Below are 13,564 nucleotides of genomic sequence, written 5' to 3'. Positions count from 1 at the left end.
CCCTATCCCACCCCTCCAGGCGGTCACAAAGCACCGAGCCGATATCCCTGTGCCATGCGGCTGCTTCCCACCAGCTATCTACCTTACGTTTGTTAGTGTGTGTATGTCCATGACTCTCTCTCGCCCTGTCACACACAGCTCACCCTTCCCCCTCCCCATATCCTCAAGTCCGTTCTCCAGTAGGTCTGTGTCTTTATTCCTGTCTTACCGCTAGGTTCTTCATGACATTTTTTTTTTCTTCTTCAATTCCATATATATGTGTTAGCATATGGTATTTGTCTTTTTCTTTCTGACTTACTTCGCTCTGTATGACAGACTCTAGGTCTATCCACCTCATTACAAATAGCTCAATTTCGTTTCTTTTTATGGCTGAGTAATATTCCATTGTATATATGTGTCACATCTTCTTTATCCATTCATCCGATGATGGGCACTTAGGTTGTTTCCATCTCCGGGCTATTGTAAATAGAGCTGCAATGAACATTTTGGTACATGACTCTTTTTGAATTTTGGTTTTCTCAGGGTATATGCCCAGTAGTGGGATTGCTGGGTCATCTGGTAGTTCTATTTGTAGTTTTTTAAGGAACCTCCATACTGTTCTCCATAGTGGCTGAACCAATTCACATTCCCACCAGCAGTGCAAGAGTGTTCCCTTTTCTCCACACCCTCTCCAGCATTTATTGTTTCTAGATTTTTTGATGATGGCCATTCTGACTGGTGTGAGATGATATCTCATTGTAGTTTTGATTTGCATTTCTCTAATGATTAATGATGTTGAGCATTCTTTCATGTGTTTGTTGGCAGTCTGTATATCTCCTTTGCAGAAATGTCTATTTAGGTCTTCTGCCCATTTTTGGATTGGGTTGTTTGTTTTTTTGTTATTGAGCTGCATGAGCTGCTTATAAATTTTGGAGATTAATCCTTTGTCAGTTGCTTCATTTGCAAATATTTTCTCCCATTCTGAGGGTTGTCTTTTGGTCTTGTTTATGGTTTCCTTTGCTGTGCAAAAGCTTTGAAGTTTCATTAGGTCTTATTTGTTTATTTTTGTTTTTATTTCCATTACTCTAGGAGGTGGGTCAGAAAGGATCTTGCTGTGATTTATGTCATAGAGTGTTCTGCCTATGTTTTCCTCTAAGAGTTTGATAGTTTCTGGTCTTACATTTAGGTCTTTAATCCATTTTGAGCTTATTTTTGTGTATGGTGTTAGGGAGTGATCTAATCTCATACTTTTACATGTATCTGTCCATTTTCCCCAGCACCACTTATTGAAGAGGCTGTCCTTTCTCCACTGTACATTCCTGCCAGCTTTATCAAAGATAAGGTGTCCATATGTGTGTGGGTTTATCTCTGGGCTTTCTATCCTGTTCCATTGATCTATCTTTCTGTTTTTGTGCCAGTACCATACTGTCTTGATTACTGTAGCTTTGTAGTATAGTCTGAAGTCAGGGAGCCTGATTCCTCTAGCTCCGTTTTTCGTTCTCAAGATTGCTTTGGCTATTCAGGGTCTTTTGTGTTTCCATACCAATTGCGAAATTTTTTGTTCTTCTTCTGTGAAAAATGCCAGTGGTAGTTTGATAGGGATTGCATTGAATCTGTAGATTGCTTTGGGTAGTAGAGTCATTTTCACAATGTTGATTCTTCCAATCCAAGAACATGGTATATCTCTCCATCTATTTGTATCATCTTTAATTTCTTTCATCAGTGTCTTATAATTTTCTGCATACAGGTCTTTTGTCTCCTTAGGTAGGTTTATTCCTAGATATTTTATTCTTTTTGTTGCAATGGTAAATGGGAGTGTTTTCTTGATTTCAATTTCAGATTTTTCATCATTAGTATATAGGAACGCCAGAGATTTCTGTGCATTAATTTTGTATCCTGTTACTTTACCAAATTCATTGATTAGCTCTAGTAGTTTTCTGGTAGCATCTTTGGGATTCTCTATGTATAGTATCATGTCATCTGCAAATAGTGACAGCTTTACTTCTTCTTTTCCGATTTGGATTCCTTTTATTTCCTTTTCTTCTCTGATTGCTGGGGCTAAAACTTCCCAAAACTATGTTGAATAAGAGTGGTGAGAGTGGGCAACCTTGTCTTGTTCCTGATCTTAGTGGAAATGCTTTCAGTTTTTCACCATTGAGGATGATGTTGGCTGTGGGCTTGTCATATATGGCCTTTATTATGTTGAGGAAAGTCCCTCTATGCCTACTTTCTGCAGGGTTTTTATCATAAATGGGTGTTGAATTTTGTTAAAAGTTTTCTCTGCATCTATTGAGATGATCATATGGTTTTTCTCCTTCAATCTGTTAATATGGTTTATCACATTGATAGATTTGCATATATTGAAGAATCCTTGCATTCCTGGAATAAACCCCACTTGATCATGGTGTATGATCCTTTTAATGTGCTGTTGGATTCTGTTTGCTAGTATTTTGTTGAGGATTTTTGCATCTATGTTCATCAGTGATATTGGCCTGTAGTTTTCTTTCTTTGTGACATCCTTGTCTGGTTTTGGTATCAGGGTGATGGTGGCCTTGTAGAATGAGTTGGGGAGTGTTCCTCCTCTGCTATATTTTGGAAGAGTTTGAGAAGGATAGGGGATAGTTCTTCTCTAAATGTTTGATAGAATTCGCCTGTGAAGCCATCTGGTCCTGGGCTTTTGCTTGTTGGAAGATTTTTAATCACAGTTTCAATTTCAGTGCTTGTGATTGGTCTGTTCATATTTTCTATTTCTTCCTGATTCAGTCTTGGCAGGTTGTGCCTTTCTAAGAATTTGTCCATTTCTTCCAGGTTGTCCATTTTATTGGCATAGAGTTGCTTGTAGTAATCTCTCATGATCTTTTATATTTCTGCAGTGTCAGTTGTTACCTCTCCTTTTTCATTTCTAATTCTATTGATTTGAGTCTTCTCCCTTTTTTTCTTGATGAGTCTGGCTAATGGTTTATCAATTTTGTTTATCCTCTCAAAGAACTAGCTTTTAGTTTTATTGATCTTCGCTATCGTTTCCTTCATTTCTTTTTCATTTATTTCTGATCTGATTTTTATGATTTCTTTCCTTCTGCTAACTTTGGGGTTTTTTTGTTCTTCTTTCTCTAATTGCTTTAGGTGCAAGGTTAGGTTGTTTATTCGAGATGTTTCCTGTTTCTTAAGGTAGGATTGTATTGCTATAAACTTCCCTCTTAGAACTGCTTTTGCTGCATCCCATAGATTTTGAGTCGTCGTGTCTCCATTGTCATTTGTTTCTAGGCATTTTTTGATTTCCTCTTTGATTTCTTCAGTGATCACTTCGTTATTAAGTAGTGTATTGTTTAGCCTCCATGTGTTTGTACTTTTTACAGATCTTTTCCTGTAATTGATATCTAGTCTCATAGCGTTGTGGTCAGAAAAGATACTTGATACAATTTCAGTTTTCTTAAATTTACCAAGGCTTGATTTGTGACCCAAGATATGATCTATCCTGGAGAATGTTCCACGAGCACCTGAGAAAAATGTGTATTCTGTTGTTTTTGGATGGAATGTCCTATAAATATCAATTAAGTCCATCTTGTTTAATGTATCATTTAAAGCTTGTGTTTCCTTATTTATTTTCATTTTGGATGATCTGTCCATGGGTGAAAGTGGGGTGTTAAAGTCCCCTACTATGAATGTGTTACTGTCGATTTCCCCTTTTATGGCTGTTAGTATTTGCCTTAGGTATTGAGGTTCTCCTGTGTTGGGTGCATAAATATTTACAATTGTTATATCTTCTTCTTGGATCGATCCCTTGATCATTATGTAGTGTCCTTCTTTGTCTCTTCTAATAGTCCTTATTTTAAAGTCTATTTTGTCTGATACGAGAATTGCTACTCCAGCTTTCTTTTGGTTTCCATTTGCATGGAATATCTTTTTCCATCCCCTTACTTTCAGTCTGTATGTGTCTCTAGGTCTGAAGTGGGTCTCTTGTAGACAGCATATATAAGGGTCTTGTTTTTGTATCCATTCAGCCAATCTGTGTCTTTTGGTGGGAGCATTTAGTCCATTTACATTTAAGGTAATTGTCGATATGTATGTTTCTATTCCCATTTTCTGAACTGTTTTTGGTTCGTTTTTATAGGTCTTTTCCTTCTCTTGTGTTTCTTGTCTATAGAAGTTCCTTTAGCATTTGTTGTAAAGCTGGTTTGGTGGTGCTGAACTCTCTCAGCTTTTGCTTGTCTGTGAAGGTTTTAATTTCTCCATCAAATCTGAATGAGATCCTTGCTGGGTAGAGTAGTCTTGGTTGCAGGTTTTTCTCCTTCATCACTTTCAGTATGTCCTGCCACTCCCTTCTGGCTTGTAGGGTTTCTGCTGAGAGATCAGCTGTTAACCTTATGGGGATTCCCTTGTGTGTTATTTGTTGTTTTTCCCTTGCTGCTTTTAATATGCTTTCTTTGTATTTAACTTTTGACAATTTGATTAATATGTGTCTTGGTGTATTTGTCTTTGGATTTATCCTGTATGGGACGCTCTGTGCTTCCTGGACTTGATTAACAATTTCCTTTCCCATATTAGGGAAGTTTTCAAGTATAATGTCTTCAAATATATTCTTAGTCCCTTTCTTTTTCTCTTCTTCTTTTGGAACCCCTATAATTCGAATGTTGGTGCATTTAATGTTGTCCCACAGATCTCTGATACTGTCCTCAGTTCTTTTCATTCTTTTTTCTTTATTCTGCTCTGCATTAGTTATTTCCACTATTTTATCTTCCAGGTCACTTATCTGTTCTTCTGCATCAGTTATTCTGCTATTGATCCCATCTAGAGTACTTTTAATTTCATTTATTGTGTTGTTCATTGTTGCTTGTTTCATCTTTATTTCTTCTAAGTCCTTGTTAACTGTTTCTTGCATTTTGTCCTTTCTGTTTCCAAGATTTTGGATCATCTTTACTATCATTATTCTGAATTCTTTTTCAGGTAGACTGCCTATTTCCTCTTCATTTGTTAGGTCTGGGCATTTTTATCTTGCTCCTTTATCTGCTGTGTGTTTTTCTGTCTTCTCATTTTGCTTATCTTACTGTGTTTGGGGTCTCCTTTTTGCAGGCTGCAGGTTCGTAGTTCCCGCTGTTTTTGATGTCTGTCTCCAGTGGCTAAGGTTTGGTCAGTGGGTTGTGTAGGCTTCCTGGTGGAGGGGACTAGTGCCTGTGTTCTGGTGGATGAGGCTGGATCTTGTCTCTCTAGTGGGCAGGTTCACGTCTGGTGGTGTGTTTTGGGGTATCTGTGGCCTTATTATGATTTTAGGCAGCCTCTGCTAATGGGTGGGGTTGTGTTCCTGTTTTGCTAGTTGTTTGGCATAGGTTGTCCAGTGCCGTAGCTTGCTGGTCGTTGAGTGAAGCTGGGTGCTGGTGTTAAGATGGAGGTCTCTGGGAGATTTTCACCGTTTGATATTATGTGCAGCTGGGAGGTCTCTTGTTGACCAGTGTCCTGAAGTTAGCTCTCCCACCTCAGAGGCAGAGCCCTGACTCCTGGCTGGAGCACCAAGAGCCTTTCATCCACATGGCTCAGAATAAAAGGGAGAAAAAGTAGAGAGAATTAGTAGAAGTATGAAGAAGGAAAGAAAGAAAGGAGGGAAGGAAGGAAGGAAGGAAAGAAAGAAGCAAAGAAGGTAAGGCAAGAAGGAAAGAAAGGAGGGAGGGAGGGAGGAAGGAAGGAAGGAAGGAAAAAAGACAGAAAGAAGATACAGTAAAATAAAGTATAATAAAGTTATTGAATTAAAAAATAATTATTTAGGAAAAAAAAAGGGACGGATAGAACCTTAGGACAAATGTTGGAAGCAAAGCTATACAGACAAAATCTTACACAGAAGCATACACATACACCATCACAAAAAGAGGTAAAGGGGAAAATATCGTAAGTCTTGCTCTCAGAGACCACCTCCTCAATTTGGGATGATTCGTTGTCTAAAGGAGGGAAGGAAGGAAGGAAGGAAAGAAGGAAAGAAAGAAAGAAAGAAAGAACGAAGGTAAAGTATAATAAAGTTACTAAAATTAATTATTAAGAAAAAAAAAACCATGGAGGGATAGAACCCTAGGACAAATGATGGAAGCAAAACTATACAGACAAGATCTTACACAGAAGCATACACATTCACAAAAAGAGGAAAAGGGGAAAACATCATAGATCTTGCTCTCGAAGTCCACCTCCTCAATTTGGGATGACTCGTTGTCCATTCATGTATTTCACAGATGCAGGGCACATCAAGTTGATTGTGGAGCTTTAATCCGCTGCTCCTGAGGCTGCTGGGAGAGATTTCCCTTTCTCGTCTTTGTTCTCACAGCTCACAGGGGCTCAGCTTTGGATTTGGCCCTGCCTCTGCGTGTAGGTCGCTGGATGGCGTCTGTTTTTTGCTCTGACAGGACGGGGTTAAAGGAGCCGCTGATTCGGGGGCTCTGGCGCACTCAGGCCGGGGGGGAGGGAGGGGCACTGCGTGCGGGGCGGGCCTGCGGCGGCAGAGACCAGCATGACTTTGCACCAGCCTGAGGCCCGCTGTGCGTTCTCCCGGGGAAGTTGTCCCTGGATCCCAAGAACCTGGCAGTGGCGGGCTGCACAGGCTCCGCGGAAGAGGGGTGTGGATAGTGACCTGTGCTCGCAGACAGGCCCCTTGGTGGCGGCAGCAGCAGCCTTAGCGTCTCCCGCCCGTCCCTGGGGTCTGTGCTTTTAGCCGCAGCTCGCGCCCGTCTTTGGGGTACGCGCTTTTAGCCATGGCTTGCGCCCGACTCTGGGGTCCGCGGTTTTAGCCACGGCTCGCGCCCGTCTCTGGGGTCCGCGCTTTTAGCCGCGGCTTGCGCCTGTCTCTGGAGTTCCTTTAAGCAGCGCTCTTAAACCCCTCTCCTCGCGCACCAGGAAACAAAGAGGGAAGAAAAAGTCTCTTGCCTCTTCGGCAGGTGCAGATTTTTCCCCGGACTCCCTCCCGGCTAGCCGTGGTGCACTAACCCCTTCAGGCTATGTTCACGCCACCAACCCCAGTCCCCTCCCTGTGCTCCGACCGAAGCCCGAGCCTCAGCTCCCAGCCCGCCCGCCCCGGCGGGTGAGCAGACAAGCCTCTAGGGCTGGTGAGTGCCGGTTGGCACCGATCCTCTGTGCGGGAATCTCCCCGCTTTGCCCTCCGCACCCCTGTTGCTGTGCACTCCTCCGTGGCCCCGAAGCTCCCCCCTCCGCCTCCCAAAGTCTCCGCCCGCGAAGGGGCTTCCTAGTGTGTGGAAACTTTTCCTCCTTCATAGCTCCCTCCCACTGGTGCAGGTACCGTCCCTATTCTTTTGTCTCTGTTTTTTCCTTTTTCCTTTGCCCTACCCAGGTACGTGGGGAGTTTCTTGCCTTTTGGGAGGTCTGAGGTCTTCTGCCAGCCTTCAGTAGGTGTTCTGTAGGAGTTGTTCCACGTGTAGATGTATTTCTGGTGTATCTGTGGGGAGGAAGGTGATCTCCGCGTCTTACTCTTCCGCCAACTTCCCAGACCCCCAAAACTCAGCCTTTTAAGGTGGACTATGCAGTGGGTTTTAGTATTTACACAGAATTATGCAACTGTCACCACTGTCTAATTTCAGAGCATTATCCTCACCCCTAAAATAAACCTGACACCCAGCAGCAATCACTCCCCATTTTCCCCTACCCCACCCCCTGGCACCCATGAATCTGTTTTCAGTCTCTATGGATTTGCCTGTTTGGGACATTTTACAAAAAGGGATTCATATAATATATGGTCTTTTGTGACTGATTTCTCTGACTTAGCATAATGTTTTCAAGGTTTATCCTTATTGGAGCATGTGTCAGTACTCCATTCCTTTTTTATGGCCAAATAATAGTTCCTCCAGTGGATATACCACAGTTTGTTTATCCATTCATATTTAGGTTATTGCCACTTTTTTGGCTACTATGAATAATGCTGCTGCTATAAGCAGTCATGTAAAAGTTTTAATGTAGACATATGTTCTCAGTTGTCTTGGGTATACACTTAGGAGTGTAGTTATTCTATTTTTAATAGTAATTCCATTTTTAACAGAACTGCCAGACTGTTTTCCAAAGCACCTGCACCCATATACTTTCCTCTCAGCAATGTATGCAGGTTCCATTTTCTCTGAATTCTAACCAGTTGTTGGTATTGTCTGTCTCTTCGATTATAGCCTAGTGGGTGTGAAGTGGTATCTCATTGTGGTTTTGATTTGCATTACTCAACCATGAATGATGTTGAGCATTGTTTCCTCTGACCATTTATTTCTCTTTGGAGAAGTGTCTGTTCAGATTATTTGCCTGTGTTTAATTGGGTTATTACTGTTGATCAATTTGGGGAATATTGACATCTTAATAATATTGAATCTTCTAACCCATGAACACAGGATGTTTTTCTATTTATTAGGTCTTGTTACTTTCTTTTAATGATGTTTTATCGTTTTCAGTGAAGAAGTCTTACACTTCTTTTGTTAAATTTATTCCTTAGTATTTTACATTTTACTCTTTTTGATGCTGTTGTAAATGTAGTTGTTTCCTTAATTTAGTTTTTGGATAGTTCATTGATGGTGAATAGAAATGCAATTGATTTTTATATATCGATTTTATATGCTGTAACCACGTTGATATTGTTTATTAGCTCGAAGAGTTTTTGTGTGGATTCTTTAACATTTTCTGTATAGAAAATACTGTCATCTTTCAGATGACAAGGGCATGTCTAGGTGTGGAACTCGTGAGTTTTTCTTACTTATAGTACTTTACGTTTCTTTCTTGCTTGTTTGTGTTTTACGACAAACTACAGTATTTCCACTCCCTTAGTTTTCCACTTTTCAAGACATCAAAATATGACTCACTATACAGATGTTTCAGGAGCCCAAACCAATGTATAGGCAAAGAAAATCTCAGTACACTTGAGGATTCTCAGTAGCTTGAGAGGGAGATCAAGGGCTGGCACCCTTATAAGTGACGATTATTAAGACAGAGCTAATGGAAAGGCTGAAATGATTTGTCAGTTTTGATCAGTGTATTTAATTATTAAAAAATTCCCATGATTATTAAATCATCATAAAAAATAAAATTAAAAATCTCCCTCTGTATGTAGCCATTCATCTACCCACCTTCCAATAATAGGTAATTGCTGTTTTAAGTTTCCTCTGAATTCTTCCAAAGCATTTTTGTATCTGTATGCTAACAGTATTTACTCCTTCCCAACCTTTATTTAAAAGTGGTAGCAAATTACATAACTATTCTATACCTTGGCTTTTTTCACTTAACAAGATGCATGTTATGAGTCTTTCTAATTCAGTGCATAGAGTATTCTCAGTTTTTGAAGACAGCTGTGTAGTATTCCATCACACAAGTGGGTCTCAATAAGAAGGAACAGTTTTACCCCACTTGGCGGCACATTTGTCAATGTCCGGAGACGATTTTGGTTGTCATAATTGGGGGAAGGGAAGGGTGCTACTGGCATCTAGTGGGCAGGAATCAGGGATGCTGCTAAACCTCTAAAATGCTCAGATCAGTCCCTCCCCCTTCCAAAGAAGCGGGACAGCACCTCCCTTTCCAAAGAGTTATCTAGTCCAAAATGTCAATAGTGCTGAGATTGAAAAACATACATTATATGGATATACCCTCATTACATTTCTTAGATATGTGAATTCACATTTTCCATCAAATCTGGGAATACCCTTTATTTCTTCTGACAGTCTTTTAGCCTGTAATGACTTCTGATACCACACTACTCAGAGTTAGGCCGCAGTCCTAACAGATTAAGGACACAGTTCTCCACAAGGCTGTCTTCACTTCAGACACCAGCCCCAAGTTCAGAGATCCTCAGGCCACTGTTACTTATGATCGACTGGCTACAAATGCAGGCGTTTTGATAATTTGCTAGAATGGCTTGCAGAACTCAGGGCAGTGCCGTCTTTACAATTAGCATTGTTATAGTAATAGAATATGTATCAGAACCAGCCAAAGAGTAAGGTGCACACAGCAAAGCTTGGGAAGGTTCCAGATGTAAGAATTCTGTGTCTTTTCCCTATGAAGTCAGGATATATTATCCTCCCAGCTCACTGATGTGTGATAACATGTGGCTTGTTGCCAGCCAGGGAAGTTCAGCCAAGTTTTGGTGTCCAGAGTTTTTATTGGGGCTTCATTTCATAGCCACTATATATATGTATATATATATATGTATATTTTTAAAGTTTTTGGCTGCGTTGGGTCTTCGTTGCTGTGCACGGGCTTTCTCTAGTTGCAGTGAGCAGGGGCTACTCTTCGTTGCGGTGCGCGGGCTTCTCATTGCGGTGGCTTCTTTCATTGCGGAGCATAGGCTGTAGGTGCACAGGCTTCAGTACTTGCAGCATGTGGGCTCAGTAGTTGTGGCTTGCAGGCTCTAGAGCGCAGGCTCAGTAGTTGTGGCACACGGGCTTAGTTGTTCCGCGGCACTTGGGATCTTCCCGGGCCAGGGCTCAAACCCATGTCCCCTGAATTGGCAGGTGGATTCTTTTTTTTTTTCTTGGCTGTATTGGGTCTTTGTTGCTGCACACAGGCTTTCTCTAGTTGTGGCGAGTGGGGCCTACTCTTTGTTGCGGTGCATGGTCTTCTCATTTCAGTGGCTTCTCTTGTTGCGAAACACGGGCTCTAGGCGAGTGGGCTTCAGTAGTTGTGGCACACGAGCTCAGTAGTTGTGGTTCACAGCCTCTAGAGCCCAGGCTCAGTAGTTGTGGCGCACGGGCTTAGTTGCTCTCCGGCATGTGGGATCTTCCCGGACCAGGGATCGAACCCATGTCCCCTGCATTGGCAGGTGGATTCTTAACCACTGCACCACCAGGGAAGTCCCTGGCAGGCGGATTCTTAACCACTGAGCCACCAGGGACATCCCTGCATAGCCACTATTGACTGAATCATTGGCCATGTGACTAAACTCAGTCTCTAGTCCCCCCCTCCTGTTTCTGGAGGTCTTGCTCCTCAAAACACCAATCCTCTAAACACATGATTTGTCTTTCTGGCCTAGGCAGCCTGCATTCTGAGTCATCCTGTTAGCATAAACTACCTGAGGGCCCACCACCACGAATCACCTCTTTAGTATAAACTGTCAGGTGTGGTCTGAGGGGCCCTGCATAAATAACAAAGACACCACTCCTATCATTCAGGAAATTTCAGGATTCAGAGGTTACCTCCCTGGAAACAGGGAGCTAGCCAAATTCTTTATTACACACTGTCCTTTCTTTCCCTCTCCTCCTTCTTCTTTTTTTTTTTTTTTTTGCGGTACGCGGGCCTCTCACTGTTGTGGCCTCTCCCCTTGTGGAGCACAGGCTCCGGACGCGCAGGCTCAGCGGCCATGGCTCATGGACCCAGCCGCTCCGCGGCATGTGGGGATCTTCCCGGACCGGGGCACAAACCCGTGTCCCCTGCATTGGCAGGCAGACTCTCAACCCCTGTGCCACCAGGGAAGCCCCCTCTCCTCCTTCTTGATGTATACATATATTGATACTGTTTACTGTCCCACAGGTTTCTTTTTTTCTGTTCCTTACACTGTATAATCTCATTTGTTGTATCTTAAAGTTCACTGATTCTTTTTACTGAAATATTCTGCTGAGTCCTTCTAGTGAATATTTCATTTCAGTTATTATATGTTTTAACTCCAGCTTTTCTATTTGGTGTTTTCCATAATTTTTCTTTTTATTGATATTATCTATTTGGTGAGACACGAGTCTCAAACTTACCTTTAGTTTGCTAGATAGAATTTCCTTTAGTTCTTTGAATATATTTAAATAGCTGATTTTAAAACTTTGTGGATTAATGCTTGGACTCCCTCGGTAACAGTATATACTAACTGCTGCTTTTCCTGATTATGGGTCACACTTTTGTTTCTTTGCATGTCTTTAAAATTTGTTGATAACTGGATGTTTTAATTAATGTAATGTGACACCTTCATAAATCAGAGTCTTTGCCCTACCAAGGTTTGTTGTTGCAGCTGTTGTTTGTTTAGTGAGTTTACTGTATTGATTCTTTAAAGTCTGTATTCTTTATCGCATGTAGCCTCTTAAGTCTCTGTTTGTTAGCTTATTGGTCGACTAATGAATAAACAGAGATTTTCTTAAATGCATGAATCCAAGAAAGTCTCCCAGTTTTTCCCAGGTGTGCCTGTGTACATGCTGGAGTGTGACTTCGGCTCTCAGCCAGGCGGTTTACAACTCTGCCTTAGCCTCTTCAGCTCTTGCTTGCTCGAGTGTCAAGGTTAGTTAGGGCCAAGAGTTTAGGGCCTTCAAAGATTTTTCCTGGGCGTGTACACACCCCTGGCCACCATGCACGTGGCCTTTTAGGTCCCAAGGAATGTGAGGACTTTTCAAAATCCCTCATAGACATCTCATTCCCTAGCTTTTTCTTCTGTTCCTTTTAGCCAGCTTTATGTTAACCCAACTGCTGTCACCACTCAAACAACTGAGACATTAAACAGTTACTCCTGATTGTTTTTGACAAACACCTCCAGGAAAAAGACACTTGGCACCAAGTAAGGTCTGATTCCGCTCAAATAAAGAGAATGCTAGACTTTCCTAGTCTGCTGGTTTTCACCTCTATAGCAGGGCTGTTGGTTTTCAAGGCTCCTGCATAGCTGGGGACAAGTAGATAGTAATAGGGCAAGTTAAATGTCATAAAGGTAACTTTTCCTACTGCGATTCCAGTATTCTACTTTCTGTGTCTATGCGTTTGCCTATTCCAGGTATTTCATGTAAGTGGCATCATACAGTGTCACTTTTGTGTTTTGCTTATTTTAAGGTTCATACATGTTGCAGCATGTATCAGAATTTCCTTCCTGTTAAGATTAAATGATGTATATACCACATTTGGTTTATTCATTCAAATGCTGATGGACATTTGGGTTGTTTCCCCTTTTGACTATTGTGAATAATGCTGCTGTGAACATTTAGTTCAATTATACAATTGTACAATTATCTGCAAGTCCTTGCTTTCAGTTCTTTTTGATATATACCTGGAAGTGGAATTGCTGGATCATTTTGTGTTTAACATTTTGAGGAACCACCAAACTGTTTTCCATAGCACGTCCTCACCAACACCTCTTAGTTTCTGTCATTTTGATTATAGCCATTCTGATTGGTGTGAAGTGGTATCCCATTATGGTTTTGATTTGCATTTCCCTAAGGACTAATGAGACTGAACATCTTTTCAGGTGCTTATTAGCCATTTGTATATCTTCTTTGGAGAAATGTCTGTTTGGGTCCTTTGCCCATTTTCAAAATGGGTTTTTTTTTTAAATTGATGTTGAAGTGTAGGAGTTCTTTATATATTTTGGATATTTATCCCTTATCAGACATATGATTTGCAAACATTTTCTTCCATTCTGTCAGTTCTCTTTTCACTTTCTTGATGGTGTCCTTTGATTCACGAAAGTTTCTACAAGTAACGTCCAACATTAGAGGATGAAATAAATGTTACTGTTCATTTGTAAAAAGGAATATTATGCAGCATTCTAAAAGTATTGAATAGAGTTGTTATGTTCAGAAATGCAGAGCTAAGGTATATTCAACTGGAAAGGTAGGCTGAAAAATGCACATATACCTATGTATAAATCAATATGGGACTTCCCTGGCGGTCC

The 13,564-nt window shown here is 41.2% G+C and overlaps 1 protein-coding gene across 2 annotated transcripts in view; it reads left to right on the top strand.

Annotated features, from left to right (window-relative positions):
* The window catches only part of UGGT1 (UDP-glucose glycoprotein glucosyltransferase 1), a 120,919-nt gene that overhangs the window by 60,754 nt on the left and 46,601 nt on the right, over nt 1-13,564 (top strand). The gene's annotated exons all lie outside the window — the stretch shown is intronic.

The sequence above is a fragment of the Aethalodelphis obliquidens genome, unplaced genomic scaffold (genome assembly GCF_003676395.1).
Source record: "Aethalodelphis obliquidens isolate GAN/ISIS:26980383/991018 unplaced genomic scaffold, ASM367639v1 scaffold47, whole genome shotgun sequence".
NCBI lineage: Eukaryota > Metazoa > Chordata > Mammalia > Artiodactyla > Delphinidae > Aethalodelphis > Aethalodelphis obliquidens.
The sequence above is the reverse complement of the archived record's forward strand: the minus strand, read 5'-3'. Positions and strand labels throughout refer to the sequence as shown.